Source organism: Ixodes scapularis, unplaced genomic scaffold (genome assembly GCF_016920785.2).
Source record: "Ixodes scapularis isolate PalLabHiFi unplaced genomic scaffold, ASM1692078v2 PGA_scaffold8__174_contigs__length_109621045, whole genome shotgun sequence".
Lineage (NCBI taxonomy): Eukaryota > Metazoa > Arthropoda > Arachnida > Ixodida > Ixodidae > Ixodes > Ixodes scapularis.
This window is the reverse complement of record NW_024609883.1, coordinates 66,584,218-66,605,810: the sequence shown is the minus strand read 5'-3', so window position 1 is coordinate 66,605,810 and position 21,593 is coordinate 66,584,218.

Below are 21,593 nucleotides of genomic sequence, written 5' to 3'. Positions count from 1 at the left end.
TTCTAAGCGATGACAGTCGGCAAGTAAATTTGAGAAATATGAGCATCGTTCCCTCAACTTGGAGCGAGAACAAGCGGCCTGATGCCCATCCAATGCTTTATGATATATGTAGATGAATTTTAGGCTAGACATACGTTACCTTACCAAGACGAACACGTCTCAAAGGCCAGAAGGAGTGCTTCTTGCTCCGACAACCCAATCTTGTAGGAACTTCTTCGCACGGCGTATGAACAATGCGCAAAGCTTGCTTTCATTCTTGAGGTTACAAAGAGCATAACGCCCGCTGCGCTATATATTTTGAAGTGAAACTGAGTATATATGTGCGCAAGAACGTGCGTCGTGAACAAAAAGTCATGCCTTTGGTAAGGGTGCAATCGCAAGTGCTTTCTTTACGAGCAAAAATACGGCAAATTGGCGTGAGCGTGAAATCATGATGTACGCGATTTGCAGTCTTGTACACGTTACTTGGGAAAAAATCTATTACAATTACAATTAATCTCGCTTTAAAAGTATTCAATTAGAATACTCGAAGAAGAAAGGTACTTGGCCGTCACTTGAAAAAAAATAATCGTTACTTTTCCAATTACTTCGGATTTTGAAAACGGCAGATTTTCGGCTGGTCTGAAAACTGGCCTTTTGGCACTCTGCATGAATTAAATAAAAATTACGGAATTCAAAAACCTACTTATCCTGACAATTCACCAATATTGGTAAACCACCCTGCAAGATAATTTTAGAAACGGTGCCATTACCGCCAGAAAGAGGAGGAAAAAAAAAGTAGTTTTAATACTTCCAGCAGTAATAAAATTACTATCGTGATTACTTCCTAATATTTACTAATAATTTACTAATATAATTAAAAAGCTACTCTAAACTACTCTAAAAAGTAATCGATCGAACGTAATTTGATTACTTGTAATGGGTCCAGTGACAGTCTGATTTACAAGAGACATGGGAGCTTCCATGAAAACTGAGCAACTAAAAGATGCTCGATTTTCATCATCACGCGGACACGAGTCTTCTAAACTATGACGACATCACCCCATCGTGTCCATGTTCGTCGATACACACATTCCACACACTCACCACCCTGGCAAAAAAAAAAAAAAAAAAAGCCGAGTCATTCCGCAAAAGAGAGCTACAGCGCATGCTCAGAACAAGTTCCACGGCCGAGTGGACAAGCATCCATGGCGTAGCGCAAAATGCAGTTATTACATAAGCCTACACAGCGCTCAGTAACGACGCCGCATCATTTATTGTCCTGGTCACCCCCCTCCCCCCAGACGCAGACACATACAGGCCCCCTTCGATATTTGCAGCACCGGTTCTCTGCAGACGCCGTTCCCGCAATCCCGATCGTCTGCTGGTCTTTCTTTCCCAGGGTTGTCGACGCGCGAGCTTCGTGCGGTTGCACACGAGACTTTCCGGGATTTGCGGAAACCAAGGGGTTGAGAAAATCACAAAAGACGGGGCTTGCAGGAAAAGCGCGACGGGCGCGTTGATGGCGCGTCCACTGCATGCGCTTAACAATCGTCTTGACCGTGATCGAGTAGGCGGCTAGCCTTCTGAGGTTTTGTGCGTTCTTTTTTTTATTTTATTCACTTAGCTTTGCCTTCGAGCAATTTCCGAATAGCGTCGATTTTTTATTATTTTTCTCGCGAGAGGTTGGTTGCGGTTGTGCAAACGCATTTCGAGGAAACCTCCGGCACCTTGGTTATAACTTATATCTACTTATCGCTCGGGCAATTTAATCACTGTGTCCATTCGATCCTGTCTGAATCAGTAAATAGCATCATACGATATACAAGATGGTTCAAGAACCATTACCCCATTACATAATCCTTATAATATATATATATATATATATATTTTTTTTTTTTTTTTTTACCGATTAATATTATGTGTAAACTTTTCGCTTTTTCACTAAACTTGTGCGAGGTTTCTCTAACCTTCAGACCTCGAGCAACACCCATCTTTCTCAACCAACCAATCACTCGCGGTGTGTAGGCATTTGACCTAATAAGACAGTGCAAAAGGCTACGGACCTCGTAAAAAATATGATGGTCATATAGGGAAGTACATGTACCTGGCACCCGTTACGCATCAACGAATGGCCAAACTGCAAAGAACACTTGACTTCACACTGCCAATACCCCCCCCCCCCCCCCATCGTACAAAAAACACTCTACAAACAGTGTCTGACGCAGGGGCGGATCAAAGGGGGGGGGGGGGGGGGGGAGGGAGGGCGATGGGGGCGACTGCTTCCCCCCCCCCCCCTCCCAAACAGAGTCGACCCCCCTCCCCTTTCTGGGGGCTATTTAACATGGGTGGACCCCCCGGTGCACAAGAAGAATGGGAGAACGGCGATGTTTCATTCCCGTGGTTATCATTCTGCCAGGTGTTATAACGAGATGATCCTGCCCCCTGGATACTTCTTCCCCGCCACACCTTACCACGAAGTTTCCTGCCTCTTTTTCTTTATCCTCTTATATCGATCGGATATTTTTCATCGATGATTGACGACATTGAGCATCGCGTAGAACCGTCGCAGTTCTTAGGCAAATGTACAGTACGCGACATTGTTAGCGCGAACATGACATCGGCGCTTTTTTTATATTTTGCTTCGAAAGGGGTATTGGCGGGCGTCGCATTTTACCGCTTGGGTTAATGTCCCAAAATAAGCAGTTTCCACCACACTATACTCTTCTTTGCCTCAAACCCGTAGCAAAAAAAGTCAGGCCCCTCGTGGAGCATTACTAATTTCCACCTTTATCTGACAAATTAAGATATGTGTAGGCGCATTTTAGATTAGATGCGTGTTATTATATCAGGACATAATCTTTTAAACGCCAGAAAGCATCGCTTCTACCTCCGACAACCAAATCTTGAAAGAACTGCTTCGCGGGGCGTATGAACAATGCGCAAAACTTTTTTCTTGCGCTGAAAACGAAAATAGTAGTTTTGATGGAAACCTTTCGTTTCTAGAAAAAAAGAAAAAAAAAAACAAAAAAAAAAAAAAAACAGCGATTACTTGTTTGCGTTAAGAGTGTACAGGTCGGAAAAACCTGTGACACATTCATCAACCCTTCCAAACGCAATTCGATAACAAGTGTGGCACTACTACTACTAAATTTTGCTTTTAGGCGTTCTTGTGGGAAAGCAGTACCAATACGCAGCACCCTAAAAGCACCACGAAGGGAGCGCGTGTACATAAAAGAAGGCCTAATACGTCTCGCGCGCAGGCATGCATGTCTCGGATGGCGCGCACCGCGGCGTCACAATGGCGGGGCCTCCTGGGATAGCTCCACATGACTGCCTCAGCTGCCTTCCTACATCCCATCTTATAAGTTGCCCTCCCCTGGTCCTTTATATTTCTCTTTACTTGTTGCAGTTGGCTGCGTGTGTCTCTCTCTACTCCGCCCCACAGAAACTGGCGTCCCATTGTCTTCTTTACTCGGCCCTTCTTGGCTGTCTTTTGATCGTCTGCTACGCACCCATGGATGGTGCCTGTTTCGGTCACGTGGTTCCTTATTACCCCCCCCCCCCCCCCCAAACCCGCCCCTTCTCCTCTCTCCCCACGCCCATTTTTTTCCCTCTACACCGTTCCGTCGTCGCTCACACACTCACTCACTCAATTGCGCATGCGACGCAAGATGGCGCTCCGCATACCGCGTTTGCTTGCGGGGGCGGGAAATGATGGTGGTGATGATGATGATGACGGTGATGACGATGACGATTGGAGGGACCCACCCCCGCATCGGGTTTCGGTTTCGTTTATGTTTTGCTTTTTTTTTTTTACATGGCGATGTTGTTAGTTTTGGAAAGAAAATTGTTGGTTGGGGGCTTGGCTTTCCCTCGCCTTCTTCGTGCAAGGGTTTTCCCCTCACTATTTCGCTCTTGCTTTTTTTTTACAATGTTTTTTTAGTAGTTTTTTTTTTGTTGTTTTTTTTGGGTTGGGGGGGGGGGGGGGTCATTTTGCATTCTACGGTCGCTGCTCGCCTTTTACACACGGTGGCGTCTTTTGAAAATGCGAAAGAGTCGAGAGTCACGCTCCCGCGATCGTGTGCCGACAACCTTGAAAACGCGCTGCCGCCACGCGGGATGCCTCGGGAATGTCGCGGCAGGTCAGCGCGGCACACAGCGGCCGAAACAGGAAACTTAGCAACCGAAAATATAAAATAACAGAGAAGTGTGACGTAGTTTTGTGAGGTTATCAACGAACTCACCCGCGCGAACCTTAAAGAGCGCTCAAAACGACGTTAATAGTGACATGCGCATGAACATTCTTGTTCGCTTTTTCTTAGCACGTGACCGCTGACGTCATTCAGGAGGGGCTCGTCATATAAGGATGCCGCGAACCTGCCGCGATTCGAGTTCGACCCGGTTCGATTTTTCGAACTTCTAACGTGAATTTCGAGAAAAGTTGGACTTTTGTGCTTATGCCAGGGAGGATAGAAGGGTAGGAGAGGGCATGACGTCAGCCGCGTAGCCTCCACAAGCCAAGCTCCCTTGACGCCTCGCCTCTCTCATTTTCCTCCTTACTCTCCTCACTTATCAGCCGAACATGACCACGTCACGTGACTGTAGCTAGCCTTCGTCTAGCCTTCGATCTGATAAAACCTACCGGATGGAGCGCGCGCAAGCCTGAAAGGAATCCTCCTACAACCAACCATCCATCTCGCACGTGACATGTCGCGCGCACCAATCGCCAGAGAGGCCTGCGGTCACGTTGGGCATAATATCGTTTAAACTTTTTATGACTAGGCTTCACCAATATTGCAACGTGCCCCCTCCTAGTACTTATAACCTCCTTGGCATATGCCGAAATTTTAAAACGAGTTGACGCCACCTGGCAAAAAAAGTGCAATGTTTATTGATAAACAATAAAGAAAAATATTTATTGTTAAGCAATATGAATATATATTGTTATTATTAAGCAATAACAATATATCTGTTGTTTAATCAATATATGTATGTTTTTAATTGTTTTATATTTCTGAACCAACCAAGGCACTAAAAGTATGTAGGCTTGCTTATATATGGTGCAAGTATTGGCAATCATTTTATAAAATATAATATAGACAGCTTTATAAAGTACCAATATCTGAACCCCGAGACAAGAAGAAATAAGATAACGAACAAGGTCTTGTCCGCTATTTATTCCCCCTTGTCTCGAGTTTTAAATGATGACGTTTCCTTAACCAATTCGGTAACATACTGTCGCTCCACAGTAGTTGCTTCCCAAAGTTCGAAACTTTTGCGCGGTAGTCGGGCAACGCTGTCCACATGTCGAACTTTGCCGAAAGGTTTAAGGTTCGCCGCTAAACCGGTCGAACCTCAAATGGTTCGACGGAAGTAGCCGGCCATGCCTTCATGGCAGCCAACATCTCCAATTCCTTTTCTTTTTTTTTTGCCATTTAATAAAGAAGTGCACGACATCGTCTCCTGGGCAACGGGCCGGTGACAACGCCGGCGTCGTAGTTGCCAGGGAAAACGGAGGAACGAGGGGTTTCGTTCGAAATTGGGCGGGGCTCTTGTCCTTTTCCATTTTGCGTTTTTTGTTACGGTCATTGACTCGTTGCGGAAGAGGCGTGGCTTCGTTGTTGAAAGGCGGAAGGGGGGAATGGACCAATGGAGGTGCTTTCGTCGCGCACATTTTTATCGGTTGTAGTTTCGTCGTTGAGTGCCGATGTTGTACAATGTCTCGAATTTTTATAAATCTGAAGTTCCCCGACCTATACTTTTTTTTTTTTCTTTTTTTATGTGAAGGCGTAGGTGCGGCGATGTTCCTGTCCGCGTTCAACGACTAAAAGGACAAAGGACGAAAGGTTCCTTCGTACATTTGCGTTGCAGTGTGATCGATCGCGTTGGGGGAAAGGCATGCGACCGCTTGCGACGAGAGAACTTACTGGCGATCGGGTAACACTGCAACACTTCCTCTCTGAGTATAAGTCTACGCGTTATTCTTCCACGATTTTCTCGAAATAATTTTAACGATGTTATAAGCGACCATTTTCTTTTTCATAGGTAGTGCGTCGATTTGATTTCGCAAATACTGCAAAACCTTCAGTCCAATTAGGCGCGGATCGCGAGTGTTCCAATGCTACCAGGCAGGTGGCGCCAGTGGTCGAGTGTGTTCAGAGCCGTTTATACTGAGAAAGTTTGATCTTCTTAAGAAGATTTTGACAGCCCGGCAACCACAGCAGCGTAGTCTGTCAACCGGGGTATAACTACTTACGTCCGTCATTTTGTGGTTGTGACTCATAGGAATTATATGCAATTTCTCAGGAATAAAGACGACAAAGTAGTTATGCCAATATGTATTATCGCGAGAGCGAAAACACAAGGTCTGCCCATTGACCGAACTCTCAGTATAAACGGCGTTAAGCGTGTTTCCTCGCTGTAGGTGGTGTCAAGGGTTTGCAACGCAGACGATCACACTCATGAACGATTATGTGAACAGGCCTGAATGCCTACATTAGAGAAAAAAAAAAACATATATAAAGTATAAGCGATTCACTGAAATTAATCTAAAATAGGCAAGAGCCCATCCGCAATTACAATAAAATTGAGTCCCAGGCGGTTTGAGCATGTGCTATACACTAACATTTTTTTTACACCATTAATTGTGTGAAAATGCTTTTCCATAGACTTAGACCGATAACTACACCCTCTCAGCACCCATTTGACATAATTAAATCTTTTCAATGGTAAAATAGGGTGATTTTGCATTGCACACTCTCCTATATATTGAAGGGTATAAAAAGGGCTTGGGGGAAAAGGCTGCAATGAGGCAAACACCGCTGTTTGAGGGGTGTTCGCCGCACTGACACCCACTTTAGCGAGGTTGTTTTAGCGGCGATCTCGGATCATTCTTGTCTCTACCAATGCCTTTTACTTAGAGATCGATTCCTTTAACTTTGACATATTATGCATACGCGAAATATTGACGACAACATAGCAGCATACGTGTAAATGTTTGGAATTGCGGAGGCGTTGCACTTGTGAATGAATGTCTTTGAACTGCTGAGTAGCGGTCGCCGTGAGTCACGGTCCCTCTCTCGTGCGTAGTCCATTACGTCTGTACTTGCTCGTTTTGTGTATGTGAGAAGTGCTTGCGATATATGCATATATATATATTATATATATTTGTAAGATGCTGTTAAGGCCGCAAGCATCCAATTTGTCGGGCGTTTACAAGTTTTGGTGTGACACCTTTATGACTTTAGCCCTAAGGTAAGCTGATTTGGGGTGCAAAGACTTTGTCAGTGCTTAGCTCCGATTCTGAAGACTCGTTCACAGAGTTGCGTTAACTGCGTTGCGCTGCGTTACATCGTGCAACACAGCGCCTCGCCATTGGCTCGCCGCGAGGGTTGCCATAGCAACAGCTCGACGCAAGCATCCTTAACGCACTCAAACTCAGCAGTGTGAACGGCCTTAAAGGGGTGTATCATATTGCAAGTGTGATATCCAAATCTCTGCTCGCAAAGTTACTTTTTAATCATTTTCCTTATCTTTTTTTGTCGTTACCATTCGGGTATATGAATCATTTAAAGGAACTTCCCAAAGTAAAGCAGATTAAAAAATAAAGTGATTTACATTGAGCGACCAAAATATGACTTTAGCTTTTAGGAAATTACAGATTGAAAGAAACTATATCGCTGCATTGTATCCACCTAAATAAAATATGTATACTCCGCGCTTGTACTTTGGTATCATCAGCAAACTCTGCAACAGCGAGAATCAGTCGAGCTCTACATAACGGATAGTATCATTCTACAGTCAATTTCATGGAGACCGTCTTCGTATATCGAAATTATCTCCCAATCGGGTCAGGGTTCCCAACGCTGTGGACTGGAGTTTCTTCTTTGACAAACATATATTTCAACCTTGTCGGCCTCACCCTTGCTGACATTAGCTTCGCGAAAAGTCACATAAATTATTTATCTGTCACTGCGGCGTTTATACTTTACCTGGTAGCGGCAGAAGGAACTTGCATCGTCCTGTGTGCTTCTTTCTTTGTCCGTGTGTTTTAGGCGTGCTTCCTACCATGCATAAGTACCAACTAGCCCAACTCGCCGTTTTAATAAAAAGGAACTAATTTGGTCCAGGGACCCTTATCCCCAAATCTAATCTCCACCCTTTTCGTCAGCCCCAAAGAAACAAACAAAAAACATGAATACTCACGCTTCTATATTTTACAGTGAACGAAGAACTTTATTGTTTTATGTGTCAGCGATTGTGCTTCAGAGCCGTGCAGGAACACTACATTGCAATGTTGTGCACGTTACAGAAAATAAGTAACGAGACAGCGTTACCAAGTAGGTTTCCAAAACTTAACGTGTTACTCGGGTTTGTTACCTTTCTGAAAGCGTAACGAAATATCCTTACTGGCCTTACACTTTCTTTCTAAATCTAACGAACGTTACTTTTGCCTTAGTTTTTTTGTTAGTTAGGATTTCAATATTACGAGTATTATTTGGCACTGGATACGAGCTTTCACAGCAACTGAACTGTTTGATATTGGTTCCATAAAAGTCTTATCCTTTGTTCATAAAATTTGTAGAATACAGCGCGGTTCCCGTGGCGCGTTGGTCCTTTGAAGGGACCGAAAACGTGATTCATTTTAATAAAATGTAAGGATGAACAATAATTTGATAGACAATAAGCCTTTCCGAAAAATCCCACAAAGCCTCCCGGCGACCCCACATTGCGCCGCGCGTCGCGGGGAAGTCTGGGGCCGTTCCTACGTAGGCATGTTCGTACTAACTTGAAAACTGCGCAATCAATTCTCTCTTACCAATGTAAGTAGAAAAGAAAGACAAAAATAACTGAAGGAACATACAACCAGGCTATTACATGCCCTGTTTTGTCATGGTCGTGCGTTCCTGTTCAGAAATCTCAAAATGCTAAACCAACATGGGCAGCCTCTTCTATTCATGGGTCACGTGCCGTACATCGGATTACCGTAATGCATCGGCAAGATGGGGGGTTGCGTATTTCTTGACTAGTTTATATTGTAAGACAGTGACGAAATTACTTTACTTGTTTGCCATATCAGATACTAATGAGTACGTTAGTACGCCACCTAGAAACCTAACGCGTCACGAGTAACGTCGTTAGTTGTAACGCGTTGCTTCGCATTCCTACACTGCGAACGTGATCTCAAAATGAAGGCATATCGTAACGCGTTGTACTATCGTTAAACGCCGACAAACTGCACACGCTACGGATCATAAGTGAGACAAAAGGAAAACGCACCCTCTGGAAGAGGCGAAAAAAGGGGAGCATGGGTGGACAGCGCATCACCACTTCCGGTGGCGCCGCTAGCGTCGCACCGGAAATGGCGCCCAGTGTTGCGAGACGCGGTCAGCCACACCGGACAGGCCCCCAGTGTCGTGCCACGCTCTCGAAAGCAGACGACAAACGGAGTTCCTCGACTTTGGCTTTAGACAAAGGCCTTGGTTTTAGAGGAGGGTCCCGGCGGACAAAAGGAAGCCGAGTGCCTTAAAGCGGAACTGAGAGCCCACCCCCATAGCCCCCGGGCGCTTGATACGCTTCCTGAACAGCCTCTCGCACGCACCGAGCGTCTGCTACTGGCATGCACAAACCGGGGGCGGTAGCGAGTCTTCTGCAACGAAGGTTGCCAACAGGTACAAATAAACAAAGGAATTGGCGGAATAATAGTCGTGCCCTTCGTTCCAATGCACCCCCTTTGGCTAGAGGGCGAGGGAGGAGGAGCGAGGAGGGTGTAGCATCGGACACAGTGTTGCTAGATGCACTTTTTTTTTCGTGTGTTTAGTTTCGGTTTCGGCCGTTCCGCCCGGTTAGGCTTAGCGAGGCGAAACGGGTTGGTTCTTTTTCTCAGGGCTCCTCCGTCTTTTTTCTCCTCCAAAAGGAAAGAATAGTACACGTCGGTGAATTGGACGCTAGGGTGCGCTCGCTCGCTCGCGCGTCCGCCGCAACGCTTTTTCAGGGTTGCCGGACCGTTTCCGCGCTTGTCTTTTCTCGGCCTTTTCCTCGTCCTTCTTCTTTTTAAGTATTTTTGCCAAGAAAAAAAAAAAAGAAAAGAAAAAGGGGTTCGGGGGCGGTAGTAAGGCGAAGAAAAAAATAAATAAATAGAGGAGGGGGTGATCCCATAAAGAAAACATTTCAAGTGCGTCAACAATGGAATAATAACGCTAATAATAATGCGGGAAGTGCCGCAAGAGGGCGCTGACTTTGGTAGGCGCGCACGCGCAGTGGCTGCAGACTTAGCAGAGTGTATCGGGGATTAGACTTCCTCAGAAGGCCGGTATAAAGACAGAGTTAACCTAAACGCATCCTTTTGCTTGGCTCCTGAGTTTACAAGTAAGTTCCTCTTTTCCACATTGTATACAAGGTTCGAGTGTCACGTCGCCTGTTCCTTTGTTTGTACTTTATATTAGAAGTTGGTTTCTTTTTCTTTTCTTTTTTATAATTCTGTTTTCTTTTTTTTTTCTTCGTATACATGAGGAGCTCACTTGACGATCTGGTGCAGTGGCTTTCTTGTTCCGGTGGTTCTTTTCCTTCAAGATGACACTCACAGGCGGAAGGGAGGAGGGGGAAAGGATGACATCTGGTCTGCTTGCGTGCAGGGGACTGTTGTGTTGTGTCGTGGTGGTCACACAAGACTTGTTTTTGCCAAGAAACAAAGAAAAAAAAATGGCACGTGCCCACCGGAACAGCGGGACAATAGGAATCCTCGGTCCATATATTCGGACGTCCGAACGGCGAGTGGCCACAGTCGGAGATGTCATGGTGCCTGAATGAGACCGCAATGAACGCTCCTGGGTGCAGGTCTTTGGATCTTAAGGTAGGACGTTTCTAACAAGACACGCTCGTAACATTTCTGCTGTTAGTTTAGATTTCGTAGTTGTGTCCTGGTCAGGATCCCCACCTTCAGCGATTGTTTCGGTAAGACTGCCGAGTTCTTTCCGTAGTTCGTCAAGTGGTCATGTAAGCTAGCATTGCTTGTTATTTCAAAATGTTGGGTTACTTTCGGAGTTATGGTATAGGCTAAAAGTAATTGCGTTGCTTATAGGGTTCTTGCACGAGACCATGAAGCAACGCTACTCCCGGTTCGGAAATCTCGCCGGAACCCGCCGTAGTTCATGTTGGAGGCATTCGTCGCTGTTATGCTATGTTTTGTGCACTTCGAGGACTACTGGCACCGTAGTTTGTCGGCTCATTTGAGGTTTAAAATTAACGTTTCTAGATCGGCTAAATTGACAAGCTGCAAGAAAAAAAAAAAAAAGAAAAGTGACCCGCTGCCATACACCGCCACATAGCGGCGTTCGTGTCGCAGCCCGCCCGACCTACTCGGTCTGACACCTCGGTACCCTCGGATACGCCGTGAAAACCATCGTTTTGTGTTGGTTCGCAAAGTGTATTCCCAACTACTGTTGCCAGTGTGATAATGTCCATGGTGAGACACCATTTCCTGGGACTTTTGAGTTCCATTCACGCCCACCGGGCCTTCGTAGCTTTGGCAGTTCCCGACATTCGACCCCAAGGCTAGCAAGCTCGGAGAAAGGGCTGTCACTATCGTGTTTTCCAGCACGTGGACCGCTGCGTCTTGGTAGTTTGCGGACTAAAATACCGTGAATTTCCCTCTTCCGGTGCCCCGTGTTCGTGTCGGAAGTTCAGGCATAAACTGCTGCATACATTCCACGGCCGCATAAGGGAAGAATACCGATTTGAAGACGTCTTCGTCATTTAAGGAAAACAGGCCTTTTTATTTGCATTTATGATTGGTTAGTTGAGGGGGCCTACTACTAGAACAGTTACTCCTCGCGTGTGTTCTTTGCGGTTCCTTGCATGTGCGTGCCATATCGGAGCCGTGTGACTAAAGGGGTATTCACACGAGGGAAAAATCCTGGAGTTTCCTCCCCGGCGCGCGCGCCACGCAACGAAAACTTGCAAGTTTTTCCGATGCGGCGCTATGATGCCAGCTACGCGACGCAGAGAGGGAAAGAGGGATGCTCAGGTGGCAGACAATTATGGTTTGGCGCTGGATCATTTTGGTTTCCATGATATTTTGTCGTTAAACATTTTGCTGTCAAATATATAGCTCGGAAAATTCATCTGCGGTGGTGTCAAGCGTGGAAACCGGTCAAATGAACAGCAAACACTGACAACGAAGCTCAAGTGAACAGCAAACGCTGAACAACAAAGCTGAGTGAGAAATTGCGCCTGCTGTCGACGTCACGAACATCCCTGCGCGAATTAATCCCTCGTGCGAATACACCTTAAGGGATAGGAATTCCAAGACATCAGTTCCGATCAGCTGATCAGCGCGGATTCGTGTGCGTATACGTTCAAGATTTAGGTGTGGGAACGTGGGGCAGATATTAGAGCCGGTATTTTTACGATGCTCGCTACAGCTTCGCGGCAACAATGTACGAATTGTGAGACACTCGCGTTGTCTATGTGAAACAAGTTCATGTGTGTGAGCACACGATGCATGCTTCTGCGCCTGATACAGTAATTGCTTGTTGACGTGTTTATATGAGCGCGTTAATTTAAATTCGCTGTATGTTAACTACTTTTTTTTTTTCTGAGCGTTGCAGTTGTGTCTAAGATAAATTCACGATAATGTTGTTTTATTTATCCCATGATATTTCTGCGATCTATTTCAAGTCAACACAGATGCAATTTTAACTACCTCACTGTAATCCCCTGACAACGCGACATAGTAAGGCTGTGGTGCAAATACCACTGTGAAAGCTTCAGTGCCCAACTACTCCGCTTCTTTGTTGTAACGCGAATGCACTTCTACGCGATACACCAATCGAAAGTTAGAGATGACTGAGAAGGTTGCCGTAGCAACCAAGGAAGCCCGGCTGCTGTGACCGCCAACGACAGCTCTTTACAGCCTCGGTATTTTGCATTCTGCTTGTGATGTTTTCATGGAAAAATAAATAAACGTTGCACAGTATTCATCTGCAATTTTAGCCTGGCATACGATTTGTTGTGGCAACAAATAGAAGTTAGACAAAGTGACAAATATATGGAACCGTCGATCGGGAACTACTCCGCTGACGGCACATGCGAGCTCCTGGTTGTGGATACCGGTCATAGACGAATTCCAGAGACATCAACTATGAGATAAATCCTGTTTTACTTAATGTTACACGAACAGGAAATCGCACTCGGAAGCTCGACCCAAAGCTAGGCCCGTATACGCTCATCGGTCTCATTATACCATCTACAAGTCGAAGAACTTCGTAAGGGTGCATATTTACAATCACGTGGCTGCAGTAGAATCTACTTGCAGAGTAAATGTCTCCAAAAAGAAGTGCGCGAAGACCTCCGGCGTGACTCCGACCGCCTGATTTCGCGATGAAAACCCGCCTGATTTCACAATGAAAAGCTTGCTCAGAGCTTAATTCGGCCGGCCTTGCGGACCGGGCGGGCTACGACCAAAGCGCTACCATGTTCGCGCGAACAGAGGGGTCCGGCTTTTCGAAGCACGGCTAATGCGGAGTTTGTCAACGGTGCCGATCCAGTAACGATGGTTTAAAATGATCAGTTGTGCCGTAATTAATTGTTCTAGCCTTAAAAGTCGGCGACAAAAATGGAGCTACGGTCAGCAATATTGGTTTGTTTAGAATTCCGGCAACCACTATAAAAACCAGGGCAAGGCGACGCTCCAGCAATTGCTTCGCCGGCGCCGGGTTCAGACGCATACGCCAGCACAGTCTGGACAAAAAAGTTTCGTACCTGCTAAGGGTTTGGGGACCGCACTTCGTGTCAGGTGAGGAACCTCTTTGCGATTAACTTATATATTGACAAGTAAAGCGAACGAAGTTACTCGTGTGACAGCTCCAGTCTTCATCTGTGTAGCCAGTCAAAACGTTGGAGGCTACACTGCTAACAAGTTTTTTCACAATGACGACACGAATTGTCTTGACAGTCACGTTTTCGAGGCGTTCAAGTGCAGTCCGAGGATGTTAAACACAAGTCATGCTTATTCTGACCTGCGCGAGCGGCTCTATGTGCCTCTGAGGGACTAAACGAGCTGCCGCAATAAGACGCCGAATGCCTCCAACATGGCGCCAAAACACTGAATGCAGACGACAATGTTGGCTCCGATCAACGTTGTTAGATTACCCCAGCTGCTATGGTAACTGCATTGTATTTTATGGCATACGTACGTTTCGAAGCACAGCGTCTAGATGGCGTTGCACCGCACTCTATGAACACACAGTTATGAAACGAAAATCTAGATGGCGCTTCAAGCGACGGGAGGCGGACTGAAGTGAGAGGAGGGGGGGGCGGGCTTCGATTTCGAGGCCAACCGGAAGCGACGTCTAGAGGCATATATGTTTTGACAGCGGGAAGTTAGTCAGCCACAATGAACGTTCGGTGTCTCAACTTTGGATGGGAAATTTCTCCGTATTCGTCCGGTAGTCAAGGGTCTTTAACATGTATACGCAGTAATGATACACGACCGCACGCCGGTTTGATGTTCATTTATTAAATGTCCTCCCAAAAAGATATGTTTTTAATTTCATTTTTGACCGTGAAATGAATTACGCATTGCCGAACATTCATTTTCCGGCCAAATGTGGCTCTAGCGGTCGAAGCACATGCCAAAGTTTCACCACTAAGCGTTCTTTTATTCCCATGTTAGAATTATTTTCTGAAATTTTCAATGGGAAAATGGTGGCCGACGGCGAACACGGGCGCCATGGCGCACCGCGCGACATGATCTGTATCGACCAGATCCGTGCGACAGGTAACGTAGGAAAGCCAGCACCGATGATTCTGTCGCGCGTCGCCCGTTTCGATCACCCGTGTGTCCCCTGCTTTAATTTTGTATGTGCATATACACATGAATCTCGACTGCAAGCCTACACGGTTATACCAAATAGCGAGAGAAGTGCGTCGATGCGTAAAAATTTTATCAATAAAATCTCCCTAACTTTTTTTAGGACGCAAGAACGGAAGAATATTAGTTGAGAGTGAGTACCTTGGACTGCTTTGTTCAAACAACGCTTTCTATTTTGCAAAAAAAAAAAAAACAAAAAAAACAAAAAAACAAACAGGATTTAATATCTTGTGCTGACATTGCTTTTTACTGTGTTAAATATACGACGTAAAGCTTAAAAGGCTCGAACATTCTCAAAGTAATCAATCAACAACAAAACAACTTTGGCAAAAAAAAGAAAGGGCAGGGAACATTGATTTACAGACGCCATAAACCTGAGTCGTTTAGAGGATTTTTATTTGTTATCTTGTACGTTGTATATCGGGCGTAAACTTTATTATGATTATGTGAGCTTTTTCAGAAACCATCCGTCCCTCCCCTCTTTCTGAAAGAAGAATAATTCGCGATTAAGTGTTCCTATACAAAATACTGAATGCTCTTATTGGCTTCCCTTGGTTACTTGTTAATGTTTTTTTGTTTTATGTTCTCCGACGACATAATAGGTACAGGATAATTTTTCGCACCCACAATTTCAAACTCCCTTGATTCGTATACACCTTCTCTGTGATAAGTGAGATAACGCTCATATCGATCTTTTTATGCCCTTGAAATGTTTAAAAATGTGTATGAGCAAACATCGCGCATTTGGTTGTGACCATATTTGTTTATTTTATTTTCATTGTTATAGACAATCTCTACGTGAGCCCTTTTAAGCTCCTTCGGAGCACCATAAATAAATCTAAAAAAATCTAAATACCTTTGGATATCCGTAAAGAAATAGTGTATTTTTTTACAATCTTTTTTTTACTATTTTTGCATTTGTAAAAAACTATATATTAGCCAGGATAAGGCATAAAACGTATAACTTTTTTACAGTAACATGAGACGGCTGAAACTTTAGTTCCCATGGACTTCAACAGCGGTTACTATGTCGAAATAAACACCACACTAAATTTATTATCCAATGCGTTATATTGCACCAACCGTAAATAATCGTGTTTTTTTTTTTTTTAATAGAAATGAATAGCAACGGTATAATAAATTCGGGAAGTATAGTTTAGTTACTTTTTTTATCAAATTTATTGGGAACGCGGGAATAACCGTACAACAACAATATTGGAAGCCGCTTGTGTTGGCTTCAGAGTCTACCTTCGCCTGTGCGTCCATTCAGCAGACGCTTAGTTGCCATGGGGACGGCGACCATAGCCGCAATGCAGCGAGATCAGCTGCGTCGGGATCTTTCGCCGTGTGTTTCAATAGGCTGAATGTGAACAAAAAGAGTTCGAAATAAGGTTTTAACGTAGATGGCTTATATTCTCCAGCGCATAACCTTTTGACGAGCCTTACAGGAAAACCATCGTTTCATTTCGGATTTTGGCATTGTTTTTGTACCGCATTGAGTCAAAAATCTAACGTCTGTTTTGTTCGTGACTGAGGCTGCACCTTTAATGACGAAATGTCACTGGCGCATGCAGCGGAAAATGTTCAGCATGATTGAAGATATGATTACTACCACGTGACAAATGTTTTTACGTTAGGAATTGATACATTTCGGGTTTTGATTTGTTGTTGCTCCCTTCCCTGCTTGTTGGTCACCCGTTTTTATTGTGTTGGTTTCCTCCGACCAACTACCAAAAGGTTCCAGTTTCCTCGTGTAATTTTATTTGCAATCTTCAGCAACAGAGAAACTTGTCTAGAGTTCCTTCCACCGAACTCCCGCTGGAATTTGGCGTCACAGCGTCCGTCAATACGAATGCACCATTCTTGTAACGTCACCGAGGGGAGAGGCTCAGTCAACAACAACTTTCGCTTTTTTCTTTTTTTTTAATGGCCGCTTACATAAAAAGAACAGCAACAACAAAGCTCTGCCTCATAGCTCGGGCGTCTGTGTGCATTGGGCGTTGATCGGTGTTTTTTTTTTTTTTTGTTTTTTTTTTTTATTGGCTGAGCTTTTTCTGAAATTGTTTATTCCTATTTCAACTTTAAGCAAATATGTGTTAATAGTTTGGTAGGTTTCAGGCTGCCTCTCTATTTTCCAGGATCAGAGAGCGAAAAGAGAAACAAAAGGTATATTTCCAATTTTTTATATAGGTTTTCAGCTAGTTTATCCAAGCCGATTTTTTTTTCTTAGACAACGACAATTACCGAAAGATTTTAGAGATGGAACGTTACGCAGTGAAAACCAGGAATGCAAGCTGAAGAAGGAAAGAGAGAGAGGGAGAGAAAAGAAAGTATATTATCTAGTCTTTTACGGATGCGCCCCCTTTTGTACCACGGCCGGCGTTCAAAGCGTGTTCAGCGGTCAGCCACCGGCTGTGGGAAAATGGCACCATAGCATCACGGAGTCCATTGTTGCCCGCTGAAGGTAACGTCGGAGCAAAGACCGACTTATTGCTCTCGGGAAACGACGCCGAACTGCATTTCTGCTCCGATCCCTTCCATTAGAACCAAGAAGTACTCGCTCCGCAACAAACATCCTTAAAAAAAAAAAAAAAAAAGTCGACCATCTCCTCTCCCGCTTAAGTTAAACTTAAAAAAAGAAGTGAACAAGACAAGAAAGGAGATAAGTAAAGACAGCGCAAAAACAGGTGAAATGAAACGGAACGAAAACTCTGCGATGAAAACAAACAACGGAACGAAACGGAAAACGAAACTATGTACCTTTTTTTTTTTTCCCCCGCAGACGACCATGGCGCGTTCCGGCGTCGGTACTTTATAAGCAGACGCCGCCACTTCATAGGTTGCAGACGACGCGGAATGAAAACAAAACCAAGAAACAAAATGGCTGCCCCTGTATGGTTGCTCATGCTAGATGAGCACGGTACACCCGTGCTCTTGGAATGACTCTACGACGCCAGTTGCGTACCTGTTTTGATTCGGTTGAAAGAGAGAAGAAACCTGCCTAGGCGGAAAAATGGAAAGAGAGAAAAAAAAAAGACAATTTTTTTGCCTTCCTACCTTCCGTCAATGGCACTGGAAGAATTCACGGGGTCTTGATAGAAATACCGTGACTTCTCCGGTGCTGTGGATGGCGGCTAGGCCGACTTCAGCTTGAGCAGCATCCGTGCAAGATTCTCCGCGAGTTTCGTGTGTCCATCCAGGAGTTTCTCCCTCGGTTACTGGGCAGCGATAACACGAAGACGTATATGTATAAAAAGTAGTCTCCTTTAATTTTATTGCTTCCGTTGTCGTTTCACTTTGTGCATGCACACCCGCGCTGAACGCAAAAAAAGAAAAAAAAAAGTATAACATACATGAATGAATTGCGTTTTATTGTTGACTATATATAAGAGGGCGAAGAGGTTTGGGGGAAGGGGGAGAAGGGTGTTGAGAGAATCTTGGAATGCATTGCAGTTCAGTGAGGGTTTCAAGTCGTAATGGTCCCCATATGCTCGGGAAGCTGACTGTGATTGCAGGAGAGTCTGTATCCGTGCCGCGCATGCACTCTCACGTGTACACCAATGTCAGTGCGTGCACGAGTCTGTGTCGCATACCTGGGAAGTATTCGTTAGGCTTAGCTAGTCATGTGAGGTCCTCTATTTTTTTCGTTTCTACGAGGTGTTTTGAATGTGTCTTACGTGATATGTACTGGAGGAAAATTGAGAAAGAGATGAAGAGATTATAGTGAAAGAAAGGAACAGAAGGGGAATGCGCACATCCGAGAAAATGATTATAGAAAAATGCCCGTATTGCGTACCCTTTGGCTTCTGTGTTCTTGATGTGAGCACGGTACACATTTCATAATCCTCATCATTTTCTTTGAGGGCCCGTGGGGCATTATGCAACGGGGGGGGGGGTTAAGCTTCTTTAAAAGACTGACAAGGAAGTCCGTCGAATGCTTTGGAGAAGTCAATGAAAATATGGCGCCAGTTTGAACATTTGAATCGAAGCTTGTATAAATCTTAGTAAGGAAGGCGGTTAGCTGGGTGTCACACGAGTAAGATTGACGAAGTCCGTGCTGATGTTTAACGAGAAGGTTATGAGAGTCAAGAGAGTTTATTATATTTGAGTAAAGTATACGCTTCAAGAGTTTAGACGAAACACTGGTGAGGGAAACGGGACGGTAAATAAATTGGCGATCGCCGTTTTGTGAACAGGGATTACGTTAGTGATTTTCCTGTCACACAGAACTATGGAAAGCTTGAGGGACCGTGAGAATATTTCACAGAGGAAAACAAAGGGAATGTGTTGAGTGTTAACCTGAACACATTTCTTCGAAGGTAAAAAAATTATCCTAAAAGGTTTTTAACTCAAAGGTTAAAAAATTAACCTTCGAGTTAATTTTTTCGCCTCAAGAGCTCGAGCATACATTTAGGCTATCTATTGCTCTCATTGCGCCTGCGTGGTCAATTATGACAGGATCATCTGAAGCTGAGATAATGGACTTGAGACAGGAGCGTTTAATATGTCTTCGTTAGTGAAGACTGACGTGAAGAAATTGTTAAGATAAAGAGCGCTATATTAAGCTGAAATCGGAATGCCGTCGCCGTTTATAAGTACAAACGAAGTGACTGAGTTGGGCTGACCACTTTCCAGAACTTTTTGGGTTTGTTTCTTAAATTGTTGGGGAGGTCAGGAGTATAAAATTTGATTTTAGCATCAGTAATGGTGGGTTTGTATGTCCTAGCACACACATGATATGCATGCTACGAGACTGAACTGTTGACGGGCTTGGCTCGTTTGTAAAGTCGTTTTTTTTTCTGTTTTGTTGTTATGGACTGTTATATTATACCATGGGTGACAGTATTCAGGCATGATGCGGGTGAGTGGAATGAATCGCTCAACTAAATCTCGTGTCGCAGCAAAAGCCGGCGTCGGGGGCGTTGTGTACAAAAATCCTGATTGGTCGATAGGGTCATGACGTCACAGCCATGTGACCTCACACGGGAATTTCAAAGAACACGCACGTGACACGTGACGTCAAGCGTGGAATGAAAGGGATTAAAAAGCAGGACATGTAATGCGAGTTCAAGGTCGCCGCATGTCTCAGTTAATTTCACTTTGTGAAGTAACTTAAAAAAAAAATATTTTAAGAATTTTAGGCGGGATTCGAACGCACGACACGCTACTGACTAGGTCATGTCCGCCGCACTTTCTGCTCTGTGGGAGAAAGAGCATGGGAAGGCGAATGAGAAGGCGATGCGAACGGGGCCCGATGACGCTCTGGCGTTCCCCTCTTAAAGGCGAAGCTTAAGCGCCGTTCTCCAAGTCTTTTTATAGAGCGTTCAGTTTTCATCGACTGTTATTTACTCGAAATTAACCGAGAATGATTGGTAGAAGTATTTGAGGCTTGAGTTATTTGAAGTATTTGAGGCATGAGGAAGTGCAAGTGAATGACAGGTAGACCAAATAATATTCGGGTAATTAAAATCACCAAGAATTACAAAATGCGGGCTGGCATATTGAATATAGGGAGGTGAATTCCTTATTGCTATCTGGCCTATAACATACGCCCAGTACAAAAGAGGGTGCTGTAGAGAGGTCAACCGATACGAGTTCAAGCTCGGTGGAAAGTAGGATGAGCCAAGACGGGATTTGATTACTAATAGCCCAAAGTGCACCCCCCCCCCCCCCCCCCCCAATTCTAGCAATTATGTAGCACCTGCACACACGAAACAGGCAGAAAAATCTGTCATTTAAAAAAAAAATCTGACTTAATCGAAAGAGTAGCTATTACTTTTTCAAGTAACGGTCAGTAACTTTTCTTCTCGAGTAATCAAGTAATATGATTGAATACTTTTTAACCAAGAATAATATTAATGGAAATCCATTATGTGCAGGACTGAGTGAGACGGAGCATGGCTAGCTGCTGTGGCAGCGACACGTGTTGTTTTAACTCGTAGATTTTCAGGACGGCAATCATCTTTACATTTGATCGGCGGCTTGGCGCAAGCCTCTTGATTGTGAGAAGGACGTTCTCGTGTATAGAATTGCGGATAAAAATATATTTATATAGTTATTGACTATAGGCGGACGTATAAGAGTAACTACTATAACGCTGACCTGGAGGATCATAATCCAGTGGCGATCGTACTAAATATTTACAATTAAAAGCATATTTTTAATCACTCAATTATAACGATTTTCGGCGGCTTGCGATTGGTTTCTTGAATTTTTAATATCGGCCGACACTGCGATGCCATTGGCTGTCCAGCGTTAATGGTACGACGGGAATGGGACCAAAACATGTTTCTTCTTATTTTGTTTCCTTATTCAGTGAGATCACGTGTCGAAAGCGATCGCATCCGAAGCGCAGAGTTTCAAAATCACGGTGGGTTATCTTATCTCCTAAACGCCCGATTGAGCGAGCGCGTGACAGATGTTACAGGTACAGTTATGTGTAATCGATGTGTTTCGATAGTGAACCTTTCAGTTGCATTCGGCATCCTCGGTGGACCTATCACACACGAATCACGGGGTTCTTTTCACGCTTTCGTTGATTAGATTATGTACGAAAATAAGCTCGAGAGAAGCGTAATGACCCTATAGACGCTTTACACATAACGCATTTTACAGCCGCCATCGCTGACCTTATCTTGTCTTCTCGGGATGCCGAGCAACTGAAGTGCGCGTTGGCGAGCCTCCACAAAGGTCGATTCGGGGGAGGAGGACACAGTACAGTCTAAAATGGCAATACCCT